This window comes from Lissotriton vulgaris, chromosome 1_1, assembly GCF_964263255.1.
Source record: "Lissotriton vulgaris chromosome 1_1, aLisVul1.2, whole genome shotgun sequence".
Taxonomy (NCBI): domain Eukaryota; kingdom Metazoa; phylum Chordata; class Amphibia; order Caudata; family Salamandridae; genus Lissotriton; species Lissotriton vulgaris.
In genome coordinates, this window is record NC_141685.1 from 436,088,135 (window position 1) to 436,100,426 (window position 12,292).

The window sequence follows — 12,292 nt, forward strand, 5'->3', positions numbered from 1 at the left end:
TCTCATACTTCTTCACTCTTGTTCACTCACTCTGTCTCTATTAATGTCATTGTTTCTGATTGATCACAATTTTTTTTTTTTAAAAAAGAACAGTAAGTATAAGGGAAGGAAACAGACAGTTATGTTACAAGAAAGACAGCTATAGGGAGTAAAGAAAAGATACTGTTACTCGCAATCCACTGCTGATGATGTCATTAACCATGTCATGAATGATGTAATATGTGACATCATCAGCAGTGGATTGCGGGTAACAGTATCTTTTGTTTACTCCCTATAGCTGTCTTTCTTTTAACATAACTGTCTGTTTCCTTCCCTTATACTTACTGTTCTTTTTTTTAAAAAAAATTTTTGATTCGCTCCCGGTTCGCGTACCGGAGTGCGAACCGGGAAGCGAACTAAAAGAAATAGAGGTTGGCAGAGTTCCAAATATTCTACCAATTTTTTTATAATGGGGAGGTAGTTCTGAAAATAACTTTTTTTTTGTTTTTGTTGTTTTATTTTTTTAAATTATTTTTCAGAACATTTTTTTATTTTTTTTGTATTTTCTGAACATTTTGATTTTTTTGCTTTTTTGGGGGAGAGGGAAAAACAAAAACGATTCATTGTAAAGGGCTCAACAGGAGCAACAAAAAAAAGAAGAATTTATTGTTTGGGGCGTTTCGGGCAAACATGATTATCAATAGCTTTGATAATTAGAGTAATGCTACTTTCTCTGTAGCAAATTAATTGATTGCAGCGCACGCACACTTGTTTCACTTCCCCAAACTTCATTTGTATGTTTTGGACCATCTCCCTCGCCTCTGGTCCCGTCACTTCTTGTACAACCGATCTTCTGGCCATCGAAGGGGGATTTTCGTGCTCGTCTCGTAACTGGGCAGCACAATAGTTGTTAGGATGCCACCTACTCATATGCCGATGCATAGTGTAGTTGCCGAAACTGTATTTTTTATCAGTCCCCCTGGACAGTCTTTCTTTACATATACGGCAAAACACGTAGCGTGCATTTACTTTCTTTTGGCCCTCGGGAAATTTAAAAAATTGCCAAATATACTTCCGATTATACCTCCTGGGCTCCTCTGGCAAAAACAGTGTCTCTTCCTGCTCTTCTTCCTCTTCCTGTTCTTCCTCTTCTTCTTGAATAATAACTTCAGCAGGTGGTCCTCTCTTGCTTGGATTTGGTGGAGGTGGTGGGGCAGAACCAGCTGAAGCTACTAAAGAAGCCATTGCTCAATGTTAATAAAGGGTCTTTCTCTCACCAAGATGAAAGTCAGAGTGAGGAAAGAAGGAGGGGTTTTCATCATTTGGGAAAAGCAAAAGTTCTAAACCAATGAAAAGTGTTAATTTTAGATCACATGACCTAGTATTACATCATTAGGAAACCAAAAGTGAAATGAACCAATGAAAAGTGTTATTACCAAGTCACATGACCTGCTGTGTTTACGTTTCGCGCTTTGCGCCGCGTTCCAGTTCGCTTCCGGGTACGCTAACTTGGCGCGTCAAATGACGTATTACGCGACAACGCAAAACGTCATGCTAACGCAACAGTTACGCAAACGGAACGTTTACCGGTTCGCGGACCGAGTCGCGGCTCCAAATTGAGCTAACGGGAAGCTAACCGGTTCGCGGACTGGGAGCGAAACAAAAAAAAAAATAAAAATAAAATTGTATCAAAAACATGTCAAATATATTTGAAGATTTAAAGAAGAATACATTTTACAGCTACAGATATTAGCTTTTAAAAAACCAATGAAATTCACTGAAAAAACCATAGGTTATAGACCATATATAGTTAGGAATTAGCATTTACAAAACCTTGAAAATTCACTGTAAAAACCATGGGTTATAGAACTTATATAGTTAGGGATTAGCATTTACAAAACCTTATTTTACTCACACAAAACCATTGAAATTTCATATATAGTTAGTTGCACTAACTATATATCGCGCACCCGCAATCCACTGCTGATCATGTCACATATTACATCATTCATGACATGGTCAGTGACATCACTGATGACATCACTGATGACATCTCAAATGACATCACTGATGACATCTCAAATGACATCACTGATGACATCACTGATGACACCATCCAGTGACTGTATGTTTCTGTAAAGTTAAAATATGTCTTACATATTGAAGAATGAGTGGATGTATAAGTGTTTGGATGAAGGGTTTAGTAGGTGCATGACTGATTGTATGAGGGAATGATTAAATGTGTCTCACTGAGTGCATGGGTTAGTGACTAAACTCTCTTAATTTGTGCATCATTATTTCTGTAGTTCTATGAGTAACTATATGGGTTATTGATTGGTTGCCCAAATATTTGTATGGGAGAGTGAGTGTGTGTGTGGGGGTGGCTGGGAGGTGTAACGAAGTCAGGCTGTCAAGGCTACTCTAGGGACTGCTCCGGGATTGAAACTCAGATACAGCATGATGCAGCATATGCCAAGCAGTAAATTCAATTTCCAAGCAGTGCAGTAACTTCTTAGGAGAAGAACAAGAACATGACTATTAGGAGGAATTTGCGGAATTTGGATAAGTTTGGCGCGTTGTTGCTCTCAGACCTCTCCGTCTACTGCTGGGAAAGCTAATGCCCTGCTAACCCGCTAAACCCGATCTTCAACCCTCGTATGTGTAGTACCTCTCCCTGCTGATCCTTCGTTCTTGGGGTGCTCTGGGCGGGCTCCGGCGGCTTCAGGAAGTAACGGAGTCTGACACTCTACAACGGGACTCGGCAAAGCCGTAAGCCGGGAACTCTATGTAGCCCTGAGCCGAGTAAGCCGAAGAAAGCCGAACGATCCACCATTCGGTATTTGAGCCACTAGGGGGAGCTCTTGGCTTTGCAAAAACACTTGGCGGTCTTTTTGTGACTTTTGGTTTTCTCTCCGGATATGCTGTGCGGAGACCCTACTGAAGCAGCATTTTGAAGTAGAGTTTGGATCTTGGGATTCAGTATAGATTTAATATTTTACATTTCTGGCTGACTTTTTGGCTCCCTGGATGTTTTTGGTGCCTGGTCTCAGTGGAATTTGGCACCGCTTGACAGAACTCCGGCTTCCGGTTCCGCGAAGCCAGGTGATCTGCCCTTGTGGGTTTGGTTTTGGTGTGCAGCGAAGGTGGAGTAAGTCGCTGAAGGAGCACGCCAACAGGAGAGAGATGGCACCACATTGGGTAGCCCCTAAGGACGGGACATCAAGTGTGAAGGATTATTAGTGGCTCCACAAATCACAAATCACCTGACTTTGCCGCTTGCTGTTCGAGGAGGAAGGAAGGACCGCTACCACTCGCGGAACCCGCTTCGCGGGTCCCGCTTCGCCGCTGCCATCACCGGACCTACAGGTAGCTGCTGGGTGTGTGAGCGTGAGACAGGGCTGCGAGCGTAGGAACCGGGACTCGCTTTCCCAGGAGTCCCGGTAATCCTCAGGCCGAGTCACCTGGCCCGCTCTCCCTGACCGCCCCGCCCAGCTGAAGCACCTTAAAAGACTCTGCCTCCCATAGTGTGTGGGGATGCCACAAATCACCTGACTTTGCCGCTTGCTGTTCGAGGAGGAAGGAAGGACCGCTACCACTCGCGGAACCCGCTTCGCGGGTCCCGCTTCGCCGCTGCCATCACCGGACCTACAGGTAGCTGCTGGGTGTGTGAGCGTGAGACAGGGCTGCGAGCGTAGGAACCGGGACTTGCTTTCCCAGGAGTCCCGGTAATCCTCAGGCCGAGTCACCTGGCCCGCTCTCCCTGACCGCCCCGCCCAGCTGAAGCACCTTAAAAGACTCTGCCTCCCATAGTGTGTGGGGACGCCACAAATCACCTGACTTTGCCGCTTGCTGTTCGAGGAAAAAGGAAGGACCGCTACCACTCGCGGAACCCGCTTCGCGGGTCCCGCTTCGCCGCTGCCATCACCGGACCTACAGGTAGCTGCTGGGTGTGTGAGCGTGAGACAGGGCTGCGAGCGTAGGAACCGGGACTCGCTTTCCCAGGAGTCCCGGTAATCCTCAGGCCGAGTCACCTGGCCCGCTCTCCCTGACCGCCCCGCCCACCCAACACCTGACAATAACACATATAAAGCTGTGATCAACGCTGCGCGGGAGCGCGCGGGGCTAGCCCGGGCAAAGGGCGGCCCCTCTGTGGCCCTCAGAGGCCCGAGGAGACTGGGCTGGGCCACAGATCTTGGCTAGGCGTTCTGAACTCCCTCCCGCCATTTCATTTGGTACTCCCGGGTTATGTCCTGCCGTGAAACAAGAAGCATGGCCGCAGCTGGAGCTAAAAAACTCACTGGGACACTGGATGATTTTATCACCCGCACACACGCACTTATCGACGAAGGGATAATTCTCATGGACAGGAGAGTTTCTCAAGACCTGGCCATGGCCAAGCGTTCTTCCCTTGGCCTCATTGCTGAAGGCTCAGACACCGAAAATGGATTCCCGGCGAGAAGCACAGGTGTTAGTACATCATTCTGGTCCTAATAAGGACTTGGATGCCCTTAATCTCGCCCAGGATCTGGAGGCTTCACCTAACTTAGACATACTGACTGAGAGTGGAACGCAAAGAAGTGAAATAAATGTTAGTAACCCTACAGTCAATCTAATAGAAAGAGCGCGGGTAGAAGGGGCAATCCCTAAACAAAAATGCAAAACTAAAACCTTAACGGCTGTGAAAGGGAAGAAGGCTATTACTTTATCTAATCCTTGTATTGTTGAAAGACCCTCAGACAGTCTACCTATCCCCACAGAAGGCCCACCTCCTAATAACCCTGGCCTACTGCTGAGTCTCCCAGATGATACCGTAATTGACCAAAGTCTGGAAGAAATTTTGCAACTCAGCGGCCCCACAGGTAATTCAATAATAACACCCCCATTGGAGGAGCCGGGTTCTACCTCAAATAATACAATAATTTGGAATATGTTAAAAGCTTTACCAGAACGTATAGAGGCAAGACTACGCTGTCTGGAAACGGTTTTAAAAAATATACACAAGGACATAAGTGCTCCGAGCTTTACCCTAAATAAAAAGTCTATTCAGGCTACTAATTTACCTAAACCCACAAAGACTACAATGGTTCCTAATAAAGCGCCGGAGACCAACAACACGACGACTAAGAAACCCAGTAGTGCCTCAAACCAAGTAGGACCTAAAACTAAACCCCCTGTTGTAGAGCAGATTAAAAAAACAGATACTAATCTGATCTCATCTAAAAATAATACCATCCCACAGTCCACACCCAGCGACAGTTTATCCCAGGCGCCTAAACTCGATATAGAGGATAAGGGTAAGCTTAGGAATCGTAGAAATATTCACCTTCCCCCAGATGCCGCACCTTATGTGGTTATCCTTACCGGAGTAACAGAACTCCGGTCGCCAGAAGAAGAATCATACCAGGCACTTAAAAATAAAGTCTGCCACTGGCTAGCGAACAATTATCCTCTCCCAACAAACATATCAGCTGATATCCTAATGATAGAGAGGGCTCCCTGGGTAGGACGAAATAAGAAAAATTTGCAGGGGGACTGTGCGGTGGTAACTTTTGAAAATCCAGAGGCAGTAGATTTTATTTGTAACAGCAGGGCCCCAAGATATCAGGCGAGCAGGGTTACTGCCAGACCTCTCTCGTATTTTTATCTTCCCCACAATCAAGCGGATAATCGCTGGAGTTGGTTTAAAGGCTCTCACGATAGGATTTCAAGACAAAGGCCTAACTTCCCCTGGGATATCCAACCCCCAGTGAGGGAGGAGGGCTGGGATGGGGGGTGGAATTTGGTGGGGAATAGGGGAGGTAGACCACGTCAAGGTGGTCCCCCGCTTGGCCCCCAACTCATCCACCCCTTTTTCTATCAACAACCTCAAAATGGCCCTTCCAATCCCCTGTACTTCCCTATCGCAAACCGCTTTGAGTGCCTTTCCAACACAGATTGGGTGGATTGACATACTCAGGGTTCGCCAGGGGAATATGGTGCTTGTCTAAATCTAACACGTCCCTGTAAGGATGTCTCCATAGTGGCACCTATAACAGCTAATTTATCCCCCATACCCGGAACTAGCCTGACGACGAGAGAGAGCCGGGGCGCGGGTACACCGAATGCCCCTAACACAGACTTAGCACTTTGTAAAGTCCTTACTTGGAACGTGGCAGGATTAAATGCGAAGGCTTTGGACCCAATATGGCAAAGTTTTATTGAACAACATCATATTATAGGGCTCCAAGAAACGTGGGACACAACACAAACTTTTTCCCTGGATGGATTTTGCAGCTTTTCCACTCCGGCAGTCCCAGGCATAAGAGGAAGAGCAAAGGGTGGTTTACTCATCTTGTGTTCCCTGGATTTAGTAGGGGTTTTCAAAAAAATAGATACCGCTTTAACAAATGCCCTTGCGGTAGAATGGACTCTCCCTAACTCAAAGATTGTTCTGTTGATTAACTTTTATAACTCAAAGGAGTCCGTCATTGTAAATGAACATTTAATTTCTTTGTTAAATTTTTTGTCAGCCCATAGGAGTGATTGCACCACCCCCTCGGAATTGGTTATTCTGGGGGATTTTAACATACACCCTTGTGAGGGAGGTTGTTTTAATGATAGATACGGGGGGATATCACCCGAAGCTATTCCCCATTTTGAACACACTGCAGAGGGCGAGTACCTAGAGTTCCTTCTAGCGAACCTAAATCTCTTCGAATTCGATCAGGGCATTAGCGAGCCGAGAGCCCCAACTTTTGTTGGAAGAGATGCCAATACAGTTATAGATTATATTTTTGTTTCAAATGGGGTCTTGGCAAAGGTACATGAGTACAGCGTAGTTGACCTTATCTCATCGGATCATCATCCTGTTCTCTTGTCCTTGGATTTAGATTGCTTTCGCATTGGCAGTTCGCCAAGCATGGCAGCCACAAAGGATCTGAAATCTAAAGAGCAGGGAAGGCGCCTGAAATGGGAGATGATCGTCCCAGAGGATTTCTTTCATGCAATTGCCCAAGAGACGGAGGACAGCATGGCAGTATGCTTGGACCCAACTGCAGAGGGCCCTAGGGTCTTGATAGCCTTCGAAGACATCTGCTCCAGGATTAGTAAGAACTTGGAACGAAGGTCGGTTGGGCAAGGGAATATAAAGACCCATAAATGGTTCAACAAGGAATGTTCGAGGGTTCATAGTGCTCTGATGAAAGCCATCAAACAAAAACCCAGAGATAAGTCCTTAGTGGCCAAATTAAGGAGGGAATATAAAACCATAACCCAAAACCGTAAAAGTCAAATTAAGGAGGAAGCATGGAATAGCCTACTATCTGTGGAAGTCCTGAGAGACAGCAAAAAGTTTTGGGCCATTGTAAATCAGCCCTTTTTTTCCGACAACGGGCAAACGGATTTAGACTGTGTCATAGAAGATAACAGATGGCTAGCCCATTTTGGCAAAATCTATGAGTCTACAGCCCCTGCCTCAATTGACAAAACCCACGACCATACCAATCTGGTCATGGATTTTAACACCATGGAAGTTGAAAGGGCGATTAGAGAGACCAACAAACATAAGGCCCCGGGCCCTGATGGGGTACCAGCAGATCTCTATATACAGTACCCACAATTCTGGTCCAAAATTCTATCTAACGTTTTCAATGCTATCCCGACAGCTGGCTTCCCATCCTCCTGGTCTACCTCCATAATTGTGCCTATATTCAAGAAAGGGAACAGGGCGGACCCGGCCTGCTACAGACCAATCTCTTTGCTGGACTCTGCCGTCAAGATCTTAGGCAGAGTCATTTTGCACAGAATGGAGGATTGGCTGGAGGAGAGCGGGATCCTTTCAGACCTGCAGTACGGGTTCAGGGCACACAGAGGGACAATTGACCAATGCCTGAACCTTCATTTAATCATTAGTAAATACACTGTGGTGAAGGGGGGGTTTCTTTATTTGGGATTCATGGACCTATCCTCGGCGTTTGATTTGGTTAATCGTGCAAAATTATGGACCATCTTACACAACTCAGGTTTGGACACTACTTTGGTTAGCTTTTTACATGACCTTCACTCTAATTTGTTTGCGACGGTTAGGGCATCAAGGGACGGTAGGTGTACAGCAAAGTTTAGATCAGGGAGAGGGGTCAGACAAGGGTGCATCCTAGCCCCTCTACTCTTTACACTGTACATCAACGCCTTGGGGAAATTTCTGAATTCAGCCACCTTGGATATTCCGCGTATGGGGGGCCTACCTGTTCCGGTCCTCCTATACGCGGATGACGCTGTTCTCATAGCGCGGACTGGCATAGGGCTTCAAAAACTTTTGGACCATTTCGGCCATTTCATGGAAGCGCTTGATTTAAAAATTAATACCGTCAAGTCCCATGTTATGGTCGTTGGCTCGCGAAAGAAAAATATGAAGATCAGATCTTTCAGCTCCAACAATTCACCAATTTCAAGGGTGCCCTCCTTTTGCTATCTGGGTGTCACTTTTGACGAGAGAGGAACCTGGAAGCCACAAATGAAACTCAAGGAAAATGGAGTAATTAGATCAACAACAGCACTCCTGAGCTTCTCAAAAAAATTGGGCTCGAAACCTATGGAAGCAATGACCAGGATTTATAGAGCCAAATGTTTGGCAATTGCTTCCTATGGGGCAGACATTTGGGGCTATGTCCCAGTCTCAGGCATACAAATTGCCGAAAATAACTTCATACGGGCTCTGTTGACTCTCCCGAAATCATCCCCCACACATTCAACGCATAATGAACTAGGTATGGGGTACGTTACTGATCTTCTAAAAATGTCCCCAGTACTTTGCTGGATTAAAACCTGGACCAATGAAGAAATCAGCCTCAATCACTGCATCCTTAAGGATTGTACATCTCTTGACAAAGCTCATACTATCCCGTGGCTGGCATATGTTAGAGCGGCATGTGCGAGGCTAGGGCGTCCGGAAATGTACTCTCTTCCGCAACATCTCAAAAAAGAGGATGCAAAGTGGGTGAAGCAACATTTTCGATCTTTGTTGGAATGCGAAAGAGAATCGGCTGAAATCAGTAAACCTACAGTCAGATTACTTTTTCAACTCTCCACCACTACAGAGATGGAACCCTACTTAAAATATGTCACAAAGCCCTACCATCGATTTCTGCTCATAAGGTTTAGATTTAATTTGATCCATCTCATCCTTGGTACGCATACAGACTGGGGTACCCCAGAAAATTTTCCCCCTTGTACATGCGACTGTTTCTCAACACAGGATACTCTGCATTTGGTTATGCTGTGCGAGCACTATCTGGTCCCGCGAAAAAAATTTCTTGTGCCCATTTTAAAACCTTTAAATTTCGTTCAGGTACGGCCAGCATTACTATATTTACAGATGTTGAACTCAGTGCCAGTCGCTTATGGCGTAGCCTGTTTTTTAGTAGCTGCCACCAGACAGAAAAAAGTAAGAACTGCCGCATTATTAACTCATGAAAATTGATTGTTAGTATATACTCTGGTGAGATTTATATGCTGTTATCCTCAGGTGTTCCCTGTATCTACCAAATCCCTTCTTATTAATGTCCCCTTTCCTTTGTTTTAAGTAGGAATGCAATCATTTCTCTCTACTTATTTAATTGCTTTTTAAAAATATTTTTCTCTGTATCATGTACTGCTTTTATGGTTTTAATCAACCGAATAAAGTTTTTTGACTGACTGACTGACTGGCTGGGAGGTGTGTGACTCTGTGCATAGATGTGTGAGCAGTTGATTCACTAGATGTATGGGTTCAAAAGTGCATGTGGAAACAGCTGTATGGGCGGTTGACTGTCTGCATGAGTGTATTGGTGAGTGATTGGATTTCTCAGAGCTACATGTCAAAGTAAGTACATATGTAAAACACAGTACATGTGAGAGTTGACATATATAAATAACTGTGCATAAGAGCCAGTGAATGTGTGAGTGGCTGTATGGGTCATTGTGAACTTGTATCAGGGATTGTATAAGAGAGTAAATATGTGTTAGTATATGTTTGAATAAGTAAGGTGTGTATAACTGTATAGTTGAGGAAATGGAGGTGTGATTGATTCTTTGCATTACTGACTAGGTGTGTGAGTAACTCCATGGATGAGTGACAGTCTGTGAGTGTCTGTTTACACTGAGTGTATCTAAGGTTATATTAGAGTCTGAAGAGGTTCATCGTATTATCACATGAATGATGTTATCAGTGATGTCATTTGAGATGTCATCAGTGACGTCATCATTGATGTCACTGACCATGTCATGAATGATGTAATATGTGACATGATCAGCAGTGGATTGCGGGTGCGTGATATATAGTTAGTGCAACTAACTATATATGAAATTTCAATGGTTTTGTGTGAGTAAAATAAGGTTTTGTAAATGCTAATCCCTAACTATATATGTTCTATAACCCATGGTTTTTTCAGTGAATTTTCAAGGTTTTGTAAATGCTAATTCCTAACTATATATGGTCTATAACCTATGGGTTTTTCAGTGAATATATATATATACAGCATCCCCTACGGGGAACTATTGCGTGCTAGACGAAACTGCAGCACACAAGAAAGTTACAAGATTGAAGAAACTATCATGTGCCAAAGATTCAGACAAAGAGGTTATGGCAACAAAATCATTGCCAAAGCAATAGAACGTAGCAGTAGCAAATCTCGTGAGGAACTGCTTGTTCCCAAACCACCTCAAGAGCAAACTGAAACCATCAGATTCATCACAACCTTTTCTGGCCAATCCCATGATGTGATACAAGTACTCAAAAAACATTGGCATGTCCTGAACACGGATAACCACCTCAAAAAATATCTAGGGGATAATCCACAGATCACGTTTAGAAAGGGCAGATCCTTACGTGACGAGCTCAGCAACAATTATGTGACTGATAAGAATCCCCCTGCCCAGGCCACATCTACTGGAGTTACATGTTGTAAGAGATGTAAAGCATGCAGATTCAGTAGAAATTGTAAATCTCTCACCATACCCGGTACTTCCAGGGTATTTACCATCAAAAAGAATCTAACCTGCAATACCCCCTATAGTGTGTATTTGTTAATCTGCCCATGTAACAAGTGGTATGTGGGCAGTACCAAACATGAAGCCAAAAAGAGGGTGTTAGAACATCTGAGAGCGATACGGAATCATACCAAGCAATATCCGGTCGCCAGACACATTTTCGACCATCACATGCAGGATGAAACCAAGTTACGCATGGTGGTGATTGATTGTGTGGATCTGGGGGTACGTGGTGGCAACTATGAGCTCTCCATGAGGAAATTGGAATCCAGCTATATTATCGATTTTCAATGTCTGGCCCCTGTGGGATTGAACACTAGTGAAGAACTGGCCATTCATCTATATGAAGAGTAATATACATATTACAATGAACATATGCTGTCTGTATTTTAAACTTTTTTTTAATCTCATTTTTCACTCACTTACACTTGAAACCTTTTCTTTCACAGGCGTTATATGGTATTGCGTAATACTATGAGTTGATTGGATCTGAACACTATCCCGTTGGGAACATTATGTGGAAGCACAACGCACATGCCCACTTGGGCGAGGACTTTGAACTGTCACTGATTTTGTGCGGACATTGATTGATTACTGAGCATTGGGATTATATCTATGTTACTCAATAGAATGTGTTTAAGAATGCAGATATTAGACATTATGATGTATTCATTTGCCCACTTGGGCATTACTTAAAGGGTTATCTTTCCCTAGCGTGACCAACTATTGTTTTCCACGTTGCCTAGCGACTACATCCAATCATATGGGGTCTTACTGCTGGTACATTTACAGCAGCCAATGAGCGCTCGGAACACGTTTCTCAGTACACCACGTTATCGCGACTTTTCGCAATTACAAGATCTTAGGAACACCAACATTAATAAGATTGACATGCACCTAATATTTATGTCAGCATTTAAGTTTCTGACTAGGTTGTTTTACTAGCGCAATATTTGTACGCAACCTAACAATCAGCATTTGGTAGAGTTTTTCTGAGTACTAACTTTGAAACGCTTATGTTGAACCCCATACGCATATTATGCTTTAATCTGTATGAATTACAATGTGTGATATATCGTATATGGTATTTAACATGTTATAAGATGGCGCCTTTATATCAACGTCTGTGTGAACAATTATACACTGGGGGTGTGTTTTCAGCATTTAAAAATGGCTGACAATGTTTGTATGACGAGCGTGATCAAGCCATATCGGCGAAACGCGTCGCACTTTTTTCTGCTGCCATTAAACATTTTGCAACGAACTCCGAGCGTCCTGGCTTCCTTCACAACTTTGGAGGGGATTGGTA

General features: G+C 44.1%; 1 protein-coding gene across 3 annotated transcripts in view; it reads right to left on the minus strand.

Moving 5' to 3' along the window:
- Positions 1–12,292, minus strand: part of LOC147747314 (cytochrome P450 2J2-like) — a 389,228-nt gene that overhangs the window by 261,245 nt on the left and 115,691 nt on the right. The gene's annotated exons all lie outside the window — the stretch shown is intronic.